Source organism: Polistes dominula, unplaced genomic scaffold, assembly GCF_049000335.1.
Source record: "Polistes dominula isolate Pdom_NZ unplaced genomic scaffold, Pdom_raw_medaka contig_22, whole genome shotgun sequence".
In the NCBI taxonomy this organism is placed as follows: domain Eukaryota; kingdom Metazoa; phylum Arthropoda; class Insecta; order Hymenoptera; family Vespidae; genus Polistes; species Polistes dominula.
The window spans coordinates 226,988-246,324 of NW_028300966.1; the positions used below are offsets into that span (position 1 = coordinate 226,988).

At 39.5% G+C, this 19,337-nt stretch overlaps 1 protein-coding gene and 1 long non-coding RNA gene across 7 annotated transcripts in view; one reads left to right on the forward strand and one right to left on the reverse strand.

Annotated features, from left to right (window-relative positions):
* LOC107070625 (uncharacterized) overlaps positions 1 to 19,337 on the forward strand; it is a 116,718-nt gene that overhangs the window by 18,772 nt on the left and 78,609 nt on the right. Inside the window, exon 1 of one of the 3 annotated variants that reach the window (XM_089172927.1) lies at positions 8,907 to 9,645. The exons of the other annotated variants lie outside the window; for them this stretch is intronic. The gene's annotated coding sequence lies outside the window, so the exon portion shown is untranslated. Of the gene's footprint in view, positions 1 to 8,906; positions 9,646 to 19,337 lie in introns of those variants that run through there. 3 annotated transcript variants of the gene reach the window in all.
* LOC149032425 (uncharacterized) lies at positions 3,123 to 19,331 on the reverse strand. Of its 4 annotated transcripts, XR_016176694.1 has the most exons (6): positions 10,072 to 19,331; positions 8,541 to 8,603; positions 8,155 to 8,311; positions 7,242 to 7,442; positions 4,033 to 7,005; positions 3,123 to 3,957 (listed from the first exon to the last, which is right to left on the reverse strand). It is a non-coding gene; the product is annotated as an uncharacterized LOC149032425 (long non-coding RNA). The 4 variants fall into 4 exon arrangements; XR_016176692.1 differs by having other exon boundaries at positions 3,123 to 7,005; XR_016176691.1 differs by lacking the exon at positions 8,155 to 8,311 and having other exon boundaries at positions 3,123 to 7,005.

Consider the following 19,337-nt stretch of genomic DNA (forward strand, 5'->3'; position numbering starts at 1 on the left):
GTATTAAAGTATTCTCCACGTTGATTTTAATTCCACTTTACGTTGGTTAAAATAAATAACGAATTTTGGTGTTTACATCTTTAACACCATTTTTGTTTAATTTCCTTTGATACTACACTACCGTTGGAGTTGGATATTAAAATGAATTGGAATCCATGGATGGTAAATCCATCCATCCATCGAGCGTGAACCATCTGCATTGCGAGATTCCACGTTATTCCATCCGCGAGAGAATCGAGGAAGCCACGCCCATCCGGATATCGATTCGTTGACAGCGCGTTGCTTTTCGCTTACCCGTCGGACGTGCTTTGCTTTTCGACCAAATTTACCAAACAACAAAATACAACTTATAATCCATTTCTTTTTTTTTTGTTTTTTTTTTTGTTTTTTTATATCTAAGAAAGAAAGAGAATACGTCTAAACCCTATTTCCTTTTTGCCCCTTTTCCAGTTAGGAAACCCACAAACCTTCATTATCATCGACATACCCGGAACACTCGGTAAACCCCTTTTCTCTACCCTTTACCGGATAAAAGATCAAGAAAGGGAAAACTGATAGTTGCGAACTACTTTTTAGGACTTTTTACCATTTTGGCATCAACGAAATTTGACCGGTGATTATCTCTTTTGGTAAGACCGTATCGTTGGCTACAGTTATGACGGATTACGTTATATAAGGTTGAAGTTGTAGAAAGAGAGCGACAGAGAGATATTCTATATATGCATATATAGAAGCGTTTGAGTTTGAGGTAGAAGCTAGGAAGGAAGGAGTTTATGGTGGTGGTGGTGGTGGTGGTAGTGGTGGTGGTAGTGGTGGTGGTAGTGGTGGTGGCGGCAAAGTAAAGAAGAGAGGGAGGAATGGAGAAGGAAGGCTTTTGGAAAGAGGGGAAGGAAGGGAGATAAAGGTGGCTGGCGGGGGTTGTTTCATTGAGGGGGTGTTTCATATCGACCGCCACTTGGCTCCGCCTATCAGGAGACGCCGCCACCATGCGATCTCTCACCCGCACTTCCTTCCAAACCTCGTCGAATGCAAACAACGACGTGGCCTGTCCGCTAACCTCCACTCGATAACAATCATTGCAACCGGGTGCATCGCTATGCCAGCTTGCACACAATCCCTCTTTTCCCTTGGTGCCACTTCCTATCGCGCTGTTAGCTACAACGTTGATACTTTGCCCTCCGGATATCTTTCACCCTTATCGTCACGTTTATTCCTATCGGAAAATATTCAGAGACTAATGATTTATGTACATTTGTATATATGCCCTGTATATGTATATAAGGGTTATTATAGTAAACCATCTTGTAACGATATTCGTGATAATCCCTAAGCTTTAATCCTACTATACCGTTTCCCTTTTCTTTTTTCAATTATATAGAATTTTTATTTATTATTCCATTTAAAACAATAAATCGTAGTAATATCTACTTATGCACATATTTACGTAGGTACTTGTTTATTTGGTATTTGTGTCGAATCGAATAGCCCCCCGATAGAATTGTGTTTTACTTGATTAAAAACATATTTACCGTTGTGTGCGATTTTCACAACGATTATTATTACATGCCGATTTTCCCACGATAAAGCAAAGGTTTGCGCGCGTGCACCATTATACCCGGGAACAATCTGTTCGTTCTGCCGACCTGATTGCGCCAATCAGTTATGATTGCGTACCAACGACGACGACGACGACGACGACGACGACGAGAACGACAACGACGATGGACCCGAACATTCGACTGCAAACACACACACACACACACACACAGAAACACACATAATACGCGCGCATTATATTTCTCTTTCTTTCTCGCGTTGTTCGCGTTGCTTCGGAACGAGTTTTCGATTTTATATCCGTTCTCACCTGGCAAGAAAGAAAAAGAACGACGAGAGAGGAGGCTGACTAACGAATCGAAACTCGCTTAATGCCACGATCATCCGTGCACCGTATTTCATCTCGTTCACGAGCCATTCTCCGGAAGACCGATTCGATCAAAATTACGTCCTTACCGAGTCTCTCTCTCTCTCTCTCTCTCGCTTGTATTTTTCAGACCGGAAAAAAAACCATCCTCCACGTCGCATCGAGTTAGGAATCAAAGACGAAGGAAAAGTGGGGGGGGGGATAGGAAGGGTCATTTTACGAGCGTAACGATATAAATAAGTTAAAAAGCGATAAATCGGAAGCATATGCATGTGGCCAAGTTATCGTACTTTTATTCATGTTTCTATTTGTTGTCGTCAAAGATAAATTGTAGGATGCACATGATCATCGAAAAATCAATTTTCGACTGGATCGTAGTTGTCGGCGACTTTTCAATTTCACGATGGATTGCACCTTCGCTCTTGGGGAGCTAAGCCGGTATTTGACGTGGCCTCGACATCAAAGAAACTCGCTATGTTATGTGTGTGCAAATCGCTCGCACATCGCATACATGGACACACACATCTACGTGTACTTACGTACATACGTATATTAGCACAACGTCGCTAAAGCAAATACGCTCGTGGATACGTTGGTCCATCGTCGTCCCGAAGACGATCTTTGAAGTACAAACTACGTCGTTGGAATTTCCTTTAAAATGATTATACAAAGTTATTCGCGCATCTTCACCCACGTCCAATCAAAAATACGTATTTTCGATAATTTTATGCTAATACGTTTAAAATTGTCCGATAATGAAATCAATTTGATCACGGAGGCACGAAATAATATTTAATACCGTGTAAACTGGCATTTATGTATAATCATACGTGTGCGTAGGTGTATGCGAGTGTTAAGAGGGCGCAGGTCAATGTGGGACTAGAGTAATACTATTTCGTTCTATAACACGAGGATATGGAATTATAATAGCAGAGTGAATATACCAACCAAGCTGTAGATTGCGGCAGCAGCAGCAGCAGCAGCAGGGGTGGTGTTACGGTGGCTCTTGTCAGTACACGTACTTACCTTTGAAATACAGGTCGATTCACAACAAGTTTTCATCCTTACAATAGTTACAAATTTGTTCTTATTTTCATATATAATTGTTAAACATTTAGATATTGATAATTAATAAGGAAATCGTATTTTTATCTAATAAAATGATATTACGTATATGTTAGAAGAATAAATAGCTACAATATATATATTTATAACTTTCTTCGACGCGATAGATCATTTTCTAATTACATGTTGGTACAAAGTCGAGATAGATAGATAGAAGGATAGAATAACTAGAGAAAGAGGCGTAGAACACTAGCACGCATCGTCGATTTTGCATTGAATATCGCCACGGGCATAGCAGCAGCAACAGCAGCAGCAAATGCAACACAGCAGCAGCAACAGCAGGAGCAAATGCAACAGCCGCTGGTTAAGAGAGCAACTTGTTACGATGTTCGTAATACTGTCGTCGATCGTATAAGATACGGAAATCGTTCGGAAGCAATGTCGGAGATCGAGAAAATCGTTCTCCGGTTGATACGATAATGCGATCGCATTTGTTGGATGCTAATACTAGTATTTATGAAATTGTTCGATAGCTTAACGATATTATCTGAATATAAGAACACGCACATACATGCACAGGGACTTTCACGTGCATGCATGTATGTATGTAAATGTAATTGGTAGTAGTAAAAAAAAGGATCGACGTACGTAATCATAGGATCATTAAAATGATTTACGACGGTGAATGTCGCGTTGATCGCAGTCACCTTTACTTAATTCTCATAATCGGATAAAAAGTTCCCTTTCAAAGGATAAGGACTTCCACTCTGACGCCAAATGAACGATATCGCTAGGAACGCCCATACAAATTATATAGTCTTCTTTGTAGACGTGTAGGGATAGAAAGAGAGAAAACATAAGAGAGAAGAAGAAGTGTGTGCGTACATAGTAAGTGCTAAACGATTATTCGCACCTTTCTCGTGTTCCGTGGTTGCGTTTGCTGCGTCAAAGAGTATGTTGCGCAGGCAGGGCTACAAGCAGAGATTTATTTTTTCTTATTTTAAACCTCCGATAAAATAAAGCAAAGCGCTTCTCAATCTGCTTACTTTTTGCCTTCCAACTTATAATAGTAGGTATTGTCAGTGCCGTAGGACGCATTTTGTGCGCACTTTTATCACCCCCTTTTGCTCCTTATCTTTCTTCGGTATCCTCTATGAAACACATATATATATATATATATATATATATATATATATATATATATATCAGTCGTTTTACTCTTTTTCTTCGTTTAGTTTGATCCTATCTTCATTTCTTTCTTCCTCTTTTATTCCGTGTAAGCGCACGCGCTCACATACACATGCATACACCTCACTTTATCCCTGTTCGCATTTGGTGTGGTTTGGTTTGGTTTGGTTTCGTTCCGTGCCAGCAAACATCTACTACATCTTTCTCTTTCTTCGGCCTACGGCCAATGCATACGATCACGACGAACAGTGCACAACGGAGAGTGCACAACGGAGAGTGCACCAGGCAACTTTTCTCAACACCGACAACGCCAGAGAGAAATAAAGATAGAATGAGAAGCGCAGCGTGCACGTGACTGCACGCACGCACGCACGCACGCACGCACGCATACAATCGAAGCAGCATGATTCGGTTTCTTTGTCAGCCACCCACTGCGTCTACGCAGAAGCAAATGGAGAATTTCACGCTTATTTGGCCAAATGATTGTGTCGCTAGTTCTTCCAAGCCTCCTTTATCAGGTAGGGTGTATCCCTTACGTTCTAGGAAAACACTACGATTTTTAATATGATCCTAAATTCTCAAATATTTATCCTCTGATCGATAACAACAGTATGAAAGAAGGTAGAATTACATATTTGTTCTTACATACTTGGGATCAAATTTCATTTTCATACTTTAACCATAATACTTGCTTCGCGTGAATTCACATATAATCTCGTTATTTCCTGAAACTAATAGTTTTAGCACGTAATTAATTTCTTTTCGTATATTTTACCAACAAGGATTTCCATGATTTAACTGAATTATACGATCTAACGCCGCCGACATATACATGTCGCGTCTACCTACATGCATACGCGTACATACATACGTGCTACGTGCATCAGTTTGCTTATTAAATGAACCCTACTAACCGCTTTGACGACACGATCGAGGGCTGGGAATCGTTTCACGAGCCATGCTTTTCAACGTCCCCACTCTCCCCCTCTCTTACATAAAATTCAGCTATATGTGTGGCGAATGAGAAGGGTAGATATTTTATCAAACGAAACTCCATAGCAACGCACTGATTTTCCTGGCTCTAATTTTCACTAAATCGACTGACTACCCCTTTCTACCAATTGCAAAGAGCGTTTATCGTACCTAATTAATCGTTCGAGTAGCAATGAGAAATCATGACTATGATTATTTCATGTTTTCCAAACCCTTCCCACGTCGTCTCTTTTCCTACGATTAGGCAAATATACACTTCATTGCATCGTATATTTTTTGCATTTTTTTTGTCAACTTTTCAAAAGCAAATACGATCGTGTATGTCACCGCAAGAGACTAGAGAGCAGATGTCGATCAGCCCTTTTATACAACGGCGATCAGATCCATCTAATCCTCTGGCTTCGGGCTTGTTCGAGAAGATAGGGATGAGAGAGAGAGAGAGAGAGAGAGAGAATTTAATATACTACCAGATGACTCACATATCTATGACCATGTCGCTTGTCTTTCTATTCAAAGAAAAAACGTTGCTATTTTCCTCAAACTCTTTTTAATAAAATACATATGAAAAATATAATATATATTTAATAATGAACGTAAAAGAAAAAAAAATGTTGGCGAATAATTCGTACGAGATGAAATACGAAAGATAGAAAGAAAAAAGTGGTGGGGTAGCTGCAGCAGTTGTGGTGGTGGTGGTGGTGTGGTATAACATGGGTTGCTTTAAAAGAGTAGAATAAAAAAGAAACGAGTGTACACATTCTATTCAGGGAAAGTCGGCGGTGCTTTGTAACAAGCAACACCGACACAATCGAAAAGGCGAGATATTAGAAGCCGCAGAGAGCTTTGCTCTCGCATTTGGCCACATGCAGGAGACAGGTAGTAGCACTCGTGTTAGTTTTCACGTGCGACTGTTAAAAAGGCAGAGAAGGATCCCTGAAGCTGTTATTAATGGAAAGGGGTAAGGGAAGCAGCCAAGCTACTATGCGCGTTTACCCTTAACACGAGCCTCTTCGTGTAGTTCATTGTGGGGTCTCTTCTACGAGTCTCTCTTCGAAGAGAGAGAAAAAAAAAACAGACGAAAGAGAAGAGAAGAAAAAGAAGAAGAAGAAAAATAAAAAAAAGGGAGAGGACCAAAGCTGATATATACACGCTTACATCGAGGATACATAGACGTTCTTGCTTGATCCTTCTTTCTTTCTCTCTCGCTCTTTATCAAAGAGGCGTGACGAGGGTGCGCTCTGCGAAAACCCAAGAGAATCGAAGATTCCTTGTACGAGCTTTACTCTCGTTCGTGCTATGTATGTACGTCGTTCTTTGTTACTCCTTTTATTGCATGTTCACGGTATTCTTATTTGCTACTACCGCCTACGCCTCCTCGCGTATATATCTTCTCGTATTACTCTTATATGCACACTTCCTCTCTTTCTTCTCTACGTTTTCATTGTGGGCGTATGCGTAAGTAAAAACACGACCATCTTCGATCTTCCTTCTCTTTACGCTCGGATAACTCTATCTTCTTTGATAACAGCACTATGAACTTTGCTATTTAATCATATTTGTTGTTTCAATCGTTTGGAAAAGATGATGAATATTTATATAATAGTTGACAGATATATAGGGTAATGTTACTCAAGTTGTACGATCAATTGATACGACGACGGTAAGCTGAAAATTAAGGAGAAGAGTTCAATCGGACGTCTTCTAATTGCCGTCACTTTACTACTTCTTCGCCCGCATATCGTCGTCGTCGTCGTCGTCGTCGCATCGTCTTGTTTGTCATCGATGAAATCTACCCAATTCTTTTTTTCTTTTTTTTTCTCGTCTCTTGGCTTGAGATGCTGAAGAAAGAAAAAAAAACAGATAAAAGAGAAATATACTAACAGATAGACTGGAGAGAGAGAAAAAAGAAAAGAATGGGAGGAGCAGAAGGACGGGAAAAAGAGGAGAGTTCTTTGCAGAAGGAAGGAAGGAAGGAAGGAGGGCGATATAATAGAGAGGCGGAAAGAACCATGAGCAAAAGTGAAGGGAGAGGGTGAGGAAGAGGGTGAGGGAGACGAAGAGAAAATGAAGGTGCCTTTGTCTCGGCGCAGAGAGCCGGCATAGAAGCCAACCACGATGCGCCGACTCCTTCGTCCTCCTTCGTCCTCCTTCGTGCTCCTTCGTGTTCCTTTCAGCTCCCTTGGCTTCTCCCAGCTACGCTAGTCGTGACACCGTGCGGCCTTCAGCAGAAGACGATCAGCGTCCTCGAGTTGCCGGCAATGACGTACCCGTAAACCTACACGAGATGTACAACCTTTTTCCTATATTAGAACAATATTAACTTTCACTTTTTTTTAGTTTATGCAAACATGTGTCTACTATCGGAAATTGGCAACTCAGCTACATTTGCTACAACCACTGTTACTATTACTATTTGCCTTTCGTTCTCCAAAATAGTCATTTCATTTACATCTTCTCTCTACCCCCATATTCCCCGTTACTTCTCATCACGTTTTAGATACAGAAATTAACTGGAACCAACAGGAGACTATTCTCATCGTTAAGAACCACTGAATTTCGACCTCTTTACAAGTGTTCTCGTTAATCTCTTATATTTTTAGATCGTTGAATAAATTCGATGAAACAAGATCGATGCTTGTGAATATCAAAAGCGAGGAAAATTGGAATAAAAGAGAGAGAGGGAGAGAGACATCAAGAGAAAGAAATTCTTCCAAGATTTACACCACTCGAGAAAAATATACATTTCAAATATGCCGCGTCTCCTTCGATACAGTCGTCGTCTGTATTTTTTTCCTTTTTTTTTTCCTTGAGAAAGGGGCATTGGAAGGCAGTTTTTAATTAAACGAAAGGTGGTGGTCTATGCAACGGAGTTTTACGAAGATTTTAGGCTCCAAGTTGACTTTTTCTCTTTTTCTCTTTTTCTTTTTTCCTCGGGGGAAATGTTTAACGTGATCTGGGTAAGGTACTACGTGCAGACTTTTACTTACACGAGACGTCGTAGAGTAGCTCGCCTTAATCGCTGCAATAAAGTGCAAATTAAATGCTGGGATCGAATCGCTTGGCTTTGCCAGGGAATAAGAAAGAGAAAGAAAGAGGAGTTCGACTTCCACCCTTTTCTCATCGTAGCAGCAGCAGTGATGGGTCCTATGTAGAGAACAAAGGAAGCTCGTGAAAAGAAGAATTTATAAGAATTGTTGATGCAAAAATTTAAACAACTTGTAGAATATCTTAAATACGAGTTATTTTGCTCGCTTGAAAGATGATAATCAGTCGATTAATGTTGAAGACATAAGGTCTACCGACGTACATATAGTAGTAGTAATAGTAGTAATAGTAGCACCAGTAGTATATATATATATGTATATTGCTTTACATTTTCAACTTCCTCTTGCCTCGTCTTAACGACTTTGCTAATGGTGGTAGAGCCCAGTTTTGCCTGAAAGATAGAGAACATAAGCTTTTCATATAAACGCAGTCGGTAACACGTTCTTATCGTAACGAGTAGCAATTAAGGAAAAAAAAGAATTAAGTAGGATTATATTATTTGAGAAATGAGCATTTTTTATCTGACGCGATCTTTAGCATAACTTTAATGATTTGTTGTTTAGTTTAGAAAAAAGATTAACGATACATTTTCTATATGAATATATGATAACGTAGAGATGAAGTAACGTGGGCCTTCGATCGCTAGCGACGAGTCTGCACGGAGTTAGTCGAGTGTTGTCGAGTTTGGCCGAACTCGGTGGAGGCCCGCAGCCATGTGTTGTGGTCTGTCGCGAGTGCTTTGTGACAAGGGAGGTGCGGTGTCTGCATTTTTTTTCTCTTCGTTTACTCTCTCCTCGTCAATAATTTTCTCGCGAATAATTGTAATGTCGTCGAATGAACGATTCGCGATACGCGCGGTGCTCCTCAACGTGTCTCCTTAAATTGGAGTTTCGACGACGAAGAGAAGACGATTACGAATACGACATGGAACGTTGTAGTTGGAAAAAAAAGTGTGTGCTAGTGTAATAATTAATCCTTTCCTTTTGATTCCGTGAACTACGTTGCTAGTGGTCGTTGACGATATTCGGAGGAAAAACATTAAAAAGAAAAACGTTGCTTCGATCTCTCTCTCTCTCTCTCTCTCCCTCCCTCCCTCTCTTTGACATCTGTACGCGCGCGTGTACGTACGTGTGTACATTCGTGTGTGTATTACGTGTATATGTTGTGTATATGCGTGCTTATCCTTTCGTCTATACATACTTATATACGTGCGTGTGTGTGTGTATGTGTAGCTTGGGTGCCTCGCGGGTGAATGCGTGTGAATGCGTGTGTGTCGTTTCTTAGCACAGCTACTTTCGGTATCGCCATCTCTTTCTTTCTTATCGCCTAGAGTGAAAAGAAGGACGGAATAGAGAGAGAAAAAAAAGAGACAGAGTCGAATGATCGGATATATAGAAGGAAAGAAGAAGACAGACATATGCGTATGCATTACGGTGAGTTGAAAGAAAAGTATAAGAAAGGTGAGAGAGAAAGAAAGAAAGAAAGAAAAGGGGAGAACAGAATCGCAGGCAGGGGTGGCATGAGGGCTTCCTTTGGGTGAATGGATGTGCGCGCGCATCCTTCGCGCGTCCTAAATCGAACGAGCGAAAAGCTAATCGTTCTGTTCGATTTTTATTTGACAAATACAATGAAATGAAATATGGAAACATTTCTCTTTCGTTAATCTCTTTTAACAAATTTTCTTCATAGGGATGTATATACAGTTAGTACTTGTTCTTCCTCGCGGAAGTGTCCAACTTACGAGAACCATCTGTCTCTCTTGTAAATAAAGGGAGAGAGAGAGAGAGAGAGAGGAAGGGATATGGTAATGGTCGGTAGGTACGAGAAAGACAGGTGTCTATTCAGTTAAAAAACTTAACTTTTCTCTTTTGGCGGGTCCTGAATGTTCTTCTCCCCCACTTGCATGATGGTAAGCCACGTATAAAATACACATTCGTTAGATTCTGTCGTGCGCATGCTCCGTTTGTCTACGATCTCTATCCGTGTATCTATCCTCTACGTTACGTGTACTTACGTCTGTATTAGTCGCGCCCGGCAAGAATCACGCGCGCGCCTGTATATACTACATATACTACATATACTACATAAAACTACGGACGCGTAAACGCCGTATTCTATGCGCATGTTCTCTCCCATTCTCTCTCCCATTCTCTCCCATTCTCTCTCTCTCTCCAATTCTCGTCTATCTTGACTCGAAGTATTATTTTTAAATGGACGCTCGGGTAATTATATGTCGTGTTCAAAGGCCATACAGTCTCTCTCTCTTTCTCTCTTTCTCTTTCTCCTTTATTTCTTTCTTTGCCTTTCTATCTCATGGGACGCGCGTTACGATAAGGAATGGAAGTGCCTTGAGCACTTTACCTCCGTGAACTGAAAGATAATTTACCGAGCTCGATTATGTTTCTAATCGGTTTTTCTATGTGATCCTAGATTCGTTCTTTACAACAAGACAAATCGATCATTTATTTCTCTAATACATTTCTATATACACGTTGTTGCTTTAATTATCCAAATAATTCCCCCTTTTTTAACGAGAAGCGGAAACTTTTGACACGTAATTAGTCATTTTGAACTTTTAACTGGTCGTAATCGATACGTGTAATCGTTGAAAGGATGCTTTTTTAATTAGCTTTATCATTTTTTTTTTCAAAATATCTTTATCTTTGTTGTCCAAGTAGTAGTCAAATGAATGGAAAGAATGGAAAAACATCGTTTCACTTACGCTGCAAATTGTGATTCGTAATAATCGCTAATAAACATTGATAACATTCGAACTCTTGTATATATATATATATATACTGCGTTTCCGAGCAGGTTTCACGTTGACCATCAAAATCTGAAGTTGCAAAGACTCATTAACTAAAAAATAATTATGGCATCCTTTAATTATTTATACCATTGAATAAAAGAAAGAGACGGAACGACGGGTCGGTCCGCCTGGAGCGATTTAATAAAAGTTTTGTGAATGTTCCAAGTCGACGCTTTCGATCCTCTCGCGAAACTAAGAGAGTCCCTGGAGAAGCTTTGCCGCGAAGTTCATTCGCTGTTAGTCGCCTCGGTTTTTTCATTAAACTAAGTGACTTCCTCCCTGCCGTCGTTTGTCGTATATGTTCGTCGATACGTAGGGTATACCTCGTCGGCAATCCCTTTAAGTGCTTCATTCGATTCGCGCGCACACGTACACACACACGCACACGCACACGCTTCAGCTCGCAACTAGTAGTGTAGTATAGGTAAAACGAAGACGATGGTAGGACGATGTGAAAACAATTTCGGACGATGTTCGTATTGGCAGTTCGACCTTCGTTTTTTCCCTCTTCAAATCCACGAGGACGATAATTTGTTCGAGACGATTTCATTTATTTTGTCACTTCGTCCTTCTGTCCAATTTATCTGCACGATCTTTTATTATTCAGCTAGTTTTTTTTTTTTTTTTTTTAATTACTTTTTTTTTCTCAAATGATATATTAATGCGATCTACATTGGAAATAAGTCACGTCTAAAAGGATTAAATTAGAAAAAAAGGCAAATCTACTGAATTGTCTTTCTTTCTCTTTTTCATTTCTCGAAGAAACTTGTTAATGTGATAAAAGGAAGAATAAATAAAAAAGATGAAAGGAAAATTGGATTTCGCACAGCGTTGTTGTCTCGTACAATGCAATCACTCGATCGACGACGTTCATGGTGTCAGCGCCGGCGTAAAGATCATCGAGATACACTTTCCTCTCTCCCTTCTTGCTGTATAGCATATACAGAGATGAAAAGAAGAGCGTGTTAAAGCTAGGCTTCGTGAAACACGCCTCGTTTCACAAGGGAAGAGAGAGAGAGAGAGAGAGAGAGAGAGAGAAAAAAAAATCCCCGGAGGTATATAAACGCAGGAGGAACGTGGTAACTTGCGACAGGATCGTAAGTTTATCTCTCAACGAGGTACGGAAAGAGCTAATGGCGAGTTGGAACGACGTCGATGGTAGAGGCACAATTAAAAAAAAAAAACAAAATAAACCAACAAGCAAAATAACATATTGCAAAAAGTAAGGTGTGTTTTACTTTGGTTATGCGAATTTGAATGTTTATTCAAATTGTACAAATGGCAGGAAAATAAATTTGGGTTTGAAATAGTTACAAATATAGATTCCCAAGGCCACCATTCAAAAGGCCTTTCACTTTTGCTTTGAGTTGACAATTTTTCGGTACCCTCGTATAAAAAAAATGTTCACACGATACTCGAGAAGGAGCATTTGTTCAGGGGTAGGAAGAAGGGGGGTCGTCAAGAATTTCCTATCTCTTTCCTTTTCTTTCTATATACCTATTATATCTATATATATATATAGTATATAACTATACAATCTGTCGTATATGGTTCACATAACGACACGGGAACTCGTCTAATCTATTATTTATCAATCGTAAAGTCTTTAGAGGGACTAATTTGACGAGTTAGCCGGCAGCCGTTTCCTACTTTGGCTTTGCTCGATACACCTAACTGGCTGGTAAACGTTTGTTAGAACATTCTCATCGATTAGATTCTCTTGGAAAATCTACGTTTACTCGGCAACAAGGAAATCAATGTTTAATTATCGCGTTACGGGGGTTGAGAGGGGGGGGGGAGAAGCTTTATGGATTTAGATAAAGGCTATCCAAATTGAAATACTTTAATTAATGATATTTTCATTTGAACGATCGTTAAAGTGCGTCACGACGATGTAATGAAGTTCAAACAAATAGAAATAAAATAATATTAAGAAAAGTTATTTCATCTCTGTTTTTCCCTTCAGTCAATTAACTGAAAAGCAACCATCACTACTTTCCATCCAAGCTGAGTAATTAAGAAAACGTTGATTGCATTGCAGACGCCGCGATCTTCGAACTTTGACAAACGATCACGGTTAATAGAAAAGAAAATGAATTCTTCTTAACTAAAATAAATCATTATCTTGACCCCTATCCTTAAATAAGATATAAAGAAAATACTTCATGATCGCGCTAATGGGATTTCTATATCTCTGTAGGGAGAAAAGAAAGATTGTAGCTAAAGATCGCGTATCGTAGTTTTAAACAAGTTTATTATTAATGTATTATAAAGTTAACTCGTCAAAGTATTGTGGGAAGGTAGTTGGTGCATTTTAACGGCTTGCTAAGGATACTACTTCGTGACTAGCACAGTCGCTAATTATTCGCATAGTCGAAGAAGAGGACCCAATGCAATGCGGTGCAGTGCGGTGCAGTGCGGTGAGCTTGCATAGAAATCGACAATAGCCGATTGTTTTGATGCCCGTGTACGCGCACTCATCCCTTCCGTTCGATTCCTGGCCCCATTTAAATGTTAACAGTGTTAACACATACTCGGCTTATCGTAATCGTATCTGTTTCCTCGAGTCGAGACCTTATACTTACTAAACCTATTCATCTTATTTACTTTCTCCTATTTCTTTGTAATAGTCCTTGATAAAACGCCATATCTTTTTGATTTTCCATTTGATTTACAATTAGATATCTATTTAAGTTCATTTAAATAGTTCATGTTTAAAATACTTATCAACTATTCAAACATGACACACTCATTTATTTCAATTTAAATGCGTATCGACGAACCAATTCGGTTCAATAAACTTAAAATATAATCAATTTTCTATTGGTTTTGTTCGCAACATTTTCTAACTATTTTTAAATACTAGCAACTCGCTTTAATATTCCAATGGATTTTTAAATATGATTGCTCAATAAATTAATAATAAATTTGATCGTTCGATAATATTGTTCTTCATTCTTGAACGTTTACGTAACTCTAGTGTTAGTAGTAGTAGTATATAATGACGATGACGACGACGACGACGACGACGACGACGACGAGACGAACATAAATGAAATAATAAATCGCTAACGATAAACTTCACAGAGAGAAATTCGGAGAGAGAAGTGGAAGAGTCGTTGAGAAACTCATTAACGCGAAACTAGTCTCCTGATGGTTGAAAGTTTGACGAGTATTGCTAACTCGTCAACTGCGAGATATACGTCTCTAAATTCGCGACTAGGGGGATTGTTTTAGAAATTTGTTTAAAATCCTGCTATACAATGCGAGTTAGTTCATATACATGTGTGTATGTGTGTATGACTTTTAATTATTATTCTCATCGTCAGCGTCAATTATTAAATTTCAAATATTTCTATTATAACTTGAATTAGCTTGAATAGCTTGAAATTTCTTTTTCTAACTTTAATATTTTCATATTGAAATAAATAATTCCATTTGAATTAATTGGAGCTAACATTTAATCATCCGATGCCAATAGATTATTCGTTTAATTGTCACGAGATTCAATTTTGTTAGAAAGAATATATTTTTTATTTGATTTCATTTGTTTTCTCTCTCTTTCTCTCTTTGAATTGAGTACAGACATATGTATTTTATTTCATGTTATTAACAAATTAAAAGAAATAATATATGAACGATCGATCCAAATGCTCCGTTAGCGGCATTTTAATTCCTCTCTCTCTCTCTCGTAAAGAGTATCGATTTAAAGGTTGTCTTCTTTTTATACATTATTATCTTCATGCATGTATTGTGATAACTAAAGAAAAGAATAGAAAAGAGAAAAAAAAACAGAACTCGTGAAAACTGGAATTTTTTTGTAGTTAACAACGTTTCCAATCCAATTATTGCACGAAAGCACGGAATTTTCTCGCCTACAGCACACGGCACACCCACATACACACACAGAGAGAGAAAGATGTAGACTTAATATTTGCACGATCTGCTTCCGGATGAGTGCCAAACATTCTCGAATAAAAAAGAGGGGAAAAAGGCAAAAAAAAAATAAAGGAGGAAAACAAAAACACAAAAAGATAATAAAAAAAAAAAAAAAAAAAGAAAGAAATGGAGATAGAGAAAAAAGCGAAAAAAGGGAAGAAAAGCAGTGCTTTTCGTGGCGCTACTTGTACGAGTACAATGCATATTTCTCTCTCTCTCTCTCTCTCTCTCTCTCTCTCTCTCTCTTTAACTCTTTTTTTGCTACCCTTTTCAATAGGGGTTGCCGTCTTTCTCGTTTTTCGGCCTCTCTACTTCGAATTCATTTTGTTGTTTTTTTAAATTTATTTTTTCCTTTTTGTTTTCTTCTGTTGTTGTTTTTTTTTTTTTTTTGTTAACAATTCATCTCGTCATTACACTATATATACATATATAAGTTTTCTTTCATTCTCGTTGCTCCGCAAAACAAGGAACGATTTTATTTCGTACTGGTCCATCTACCCTACCTTCTTCTTCTTCTTCTTCTTCTTCTTCTTCTTCTTTTTCTTCTTCTTCTTCCTCGTCCCCCCTTTTTCTTTTTAGCCTTTCGACGATATTTTATTTTTCCAAGCTGAAAGCCGGGCCGCTCGATAATCCCTCTCACGCACCTACAAAGCACCCTCTTTCTCGAGAGGAAACTTCGAATCACCGAGTCGAGACGTTTACCGAACTCTCTTTCTTATTTTTATTTTGATTTTTCCTCTTCTCCTTCATCCCCTCACACAGTACTTACATTTTTCGAGGATGTTACCTCGTTTGAGATAATAAACGAGTCGTCGTCTGTAGAAAATTCTAAACTGTTTATTATATACTGGGTGGTCCTCCAATAATCCTACTCCAACTGAAATAAACTTTGTTTTTTTATTATTTAGAAACGATGACAAATTTTCATTGATTTTGATCTAATCCTATTTTGGATGGACACTCCCGACAGAACCTTTCGACCTCTCTCTTTGGTTCGAAGCAAGGCTCGGTGACCGAGAGAACACCACACGGAGAACACCACCACACCGGAGAACACCACCACACCGGAGAACACCACACCACCGAGAGAGCCAGCACAGAAGCAGAGCGAACGTTTTCTCCTAATTCAATTTGAAAAGCTTTCTGGAGCGCATCCAAAAGACATCCCGTATTCATGCCGGCGGAATGGCACTCGTAACTCATAGCCGTACAGTCACGGTTCTCTGATAAACTTCTTACAGAGATAGACAAATTCTTCGACTCTTAGTCTCCTACAATCAGTATTATCCTTTCCAAGGATCCAAGTGTTATCCTATCCCATTTCTAAAACGATTAAACTATCTTATATTATTTCCTCTTGAGTATTTAGACAAGACAAATATATCAAACTGTATATGAGATAATGATGATTAACACAATCATCGAATAATCGATTGATTTATTGCTACGTAAGAAATAATATTCGTAAGATTATATTCTCTCTCTCTCTCTTTCATTCGTCTGTAAAGAAAGAGAGTTCTGTTGTACTTTTTCGAGAGACTGTACCCGATGAACTACGGAAGGGAGTCTGGCCTGGAACGAATTGTCCCTTACCCGCAGGACATTCGAGAGCGGTCCCGACATCATTGAATACGCCTTGGGATTCTCGATCTTTCATCTCGTTACCGCCAAAAACATTGCGATCTTCTTCGATCCTTGTTTTGCATTTTTTTGTTTGTTTATATTTTTATTTCTTTCTCGCCATTCGATAAGATGATTTTCCTCGAGAGCGTATCTTCCTCGTTTTCCTCGCCTGCCTCTTTGTCATAGTAGTCGTAGTAGTAGTAGTAGTAGTCGTCGTCTTCGTAGTAGTCGTCGTCTCCTCTTCTGCTAGGATGGAATCGTGGCCAATATTTTCCCCGGTCAGGAATGTCGGCTCTACGGGCAAGCACAAAATGGCTGCCAGCAGGAGCGATCGACCGTTCCTACGTGTGAGGAGAGAGAGAGAGAGAGAGAGAGAGAGAGAGAGAGACACCGAATCATCCAACAAGAGAGAAAGGGGTACAAAGAGATAGAAAGAGATAGAATAATACTGAAATAGTGGGAGCGAAAGAAGGAGAGAATATACGAGTGGTTCTTGCTCTCTCTCTCTCTCTCTCTTCCTCTGTCTATTTCTTTCCCGTTTCCTCTTCTATTTACTCGTGTCATTTCTCTGTCGTTCAACACGCTTTATATATACATCTCTCTGTCTCTTCTTTTCTATCTCAAAGTCCTCGTCGTCGAATCATCATTCTCTTTCTTGCTCGAGCGCATCGAAGAATTCGTCTTGCTCTCTCTCTCGCCATCCTCGTCGTTTCAACGCTTTGACAATTTTCTCTCTCTCTCTCTCTCTCGTTCTCTTTCTCTGTCGTTCTCTCACCGATCCGTCTTCTTCCTTCTTCCTCTTCTTCCTCAAGGCTCGAAATCGTACGTGCATCTCTGTCGCACGCAAAGTCCATCTTTCTCTCGTTCCGTCTCCTTATTGAACAGATAGCGCCATTTCTCTTACTCTTTTACTCGTGTTACTCACACGAAGCTGTACATATATACATACATACATAGACACATATACTTATAGCGCATGGTGCTTCTCTTGCTCTCTCTTTATCTCTCGTATCCACTTTGTTCCCTATGGTAACGGCTCGAGAGAAAGAGAAAGATAGAACGAGAAGGGGAGATACGACCAATGCGGAGATGGAAAAGCACAATTACATGAGAGTAGGAACACTGTGTGTGCGGTGCGCGCGCGATTCAACATAGGCGTTGGCAACGTCAAGCGACACGCGTTTTCTCTCTCTCTCTCTCTCTCTCTCTCTCCCGCTTTCATGGTATGGCCAACGATAACCGCGTACACACTAATTGTGCGGCGTACCCAACTGAGTTACATTGTCTCTCGTATTATATACATACACGATATTGCGTGGTGGTCTCTTCCCCGTGAACCTTCTCCCTATCCCTATCCCTGTGGATCGAAGCGCCATCTAACCACATCGACCTATCGAGAGATGGGCGCGTGTTTATGCATGCATGCATGCTCGCGATTGTATACATGTACTATCTGTATGTGTATCTAGCATTTCACTCACACTCGTGGGGATGTATCGCGTAACACGAGGCAAGCACCGTTATTCGATATCCACCAGGAGAACAGGAGAGAAGGGTTGGTTCTCCTGCTCCTAAAAGAATATGCATCGAGTTAACCCTCTTTCTTTCTTATATTCCATTTTTTTTCCAATCCCTCTGTTGTTTTGATATAATCGAATGATTTTCAATATCCCTTCTGAGAATGAAGTTTCCGTTTGGTTAAAGTTCGAGGCAAGTTATAGGAGATACCAAATGAGAAACAGTCCAATTCTGACAACACGCTGTTTACAGTCGAACATGTATGTTTACGGGTGTCCTAATGAAATCCAGGAGCAAACAGGGGCTGCCGGTAGAGCGTTTGCAAATGCGAAACCATAGCGTACCTGCTTCTAATTCGTTGTGCAACCACGTCGTTAATTCGGTGTGTAATTACGGCATAGACCATCGGATAAATTGCTTTGTCTGTCTCCATCGAAGAGAATAAGCGAATGCGTGACATTCTAGTTACTGAGATAGCCTACTACCTCTAACTATTCTACCTACGAGTATGCTTATAATTGCACCCTAAGGTTACCCATAGTTTCATTTGATAACTTTTATACAAACTTTGAAACACCACTTTGCTTTCAATTGTTATCAACTATTTATACATCATTGTTGAAAGGATATAAAGGAAAATTGGCGAGGATAAAACCAACTATCTATCATATACTCGTAAGTAAGCTAGTCATAATCCGATTGGAAAGAAAATGTTCGAATGACAATCTTCGTAGTGAAGTGGTGTGTAAATACAAACGCCGTTTCGGTCTATCGGTCGGTCGGTCGGTCGGTCGGTCGGTCGATCGGTTGGTTGGTCTCCTCGAGTTTATCCTCTTGTTCGTTTCTTAGGATCTCTTTTACATGAGATGTTGTTAACGTGTGCATAAATGCATTCGCTCGAATGCAGTCGTCGTCGTCGTCGTCTCGTATTTGTGTCGTTTCATAACAATTTCTATCTCTCTTCTCCTCCTTCCTCGCTCTCGTCTATTTTATTTATCGTCAATTTTATCGTCAATTTCTTATTTGAAAACGTACGAGTACTAACTAACTACCTTTACGAAATTATACGTAATTACGCAATGTATATTTCATGCGTCACAGCACGTAAACCGAATTATGGACATTTCCGAGGATAAGTTTTTGCGATACAACCGGATTGCTTGGTTGCGTGCGAGCGCGTGCTGCTTGCATTTGTGTTTGCGAGTTACTTTTAACGTGTTCGTGTTATTATTTTTC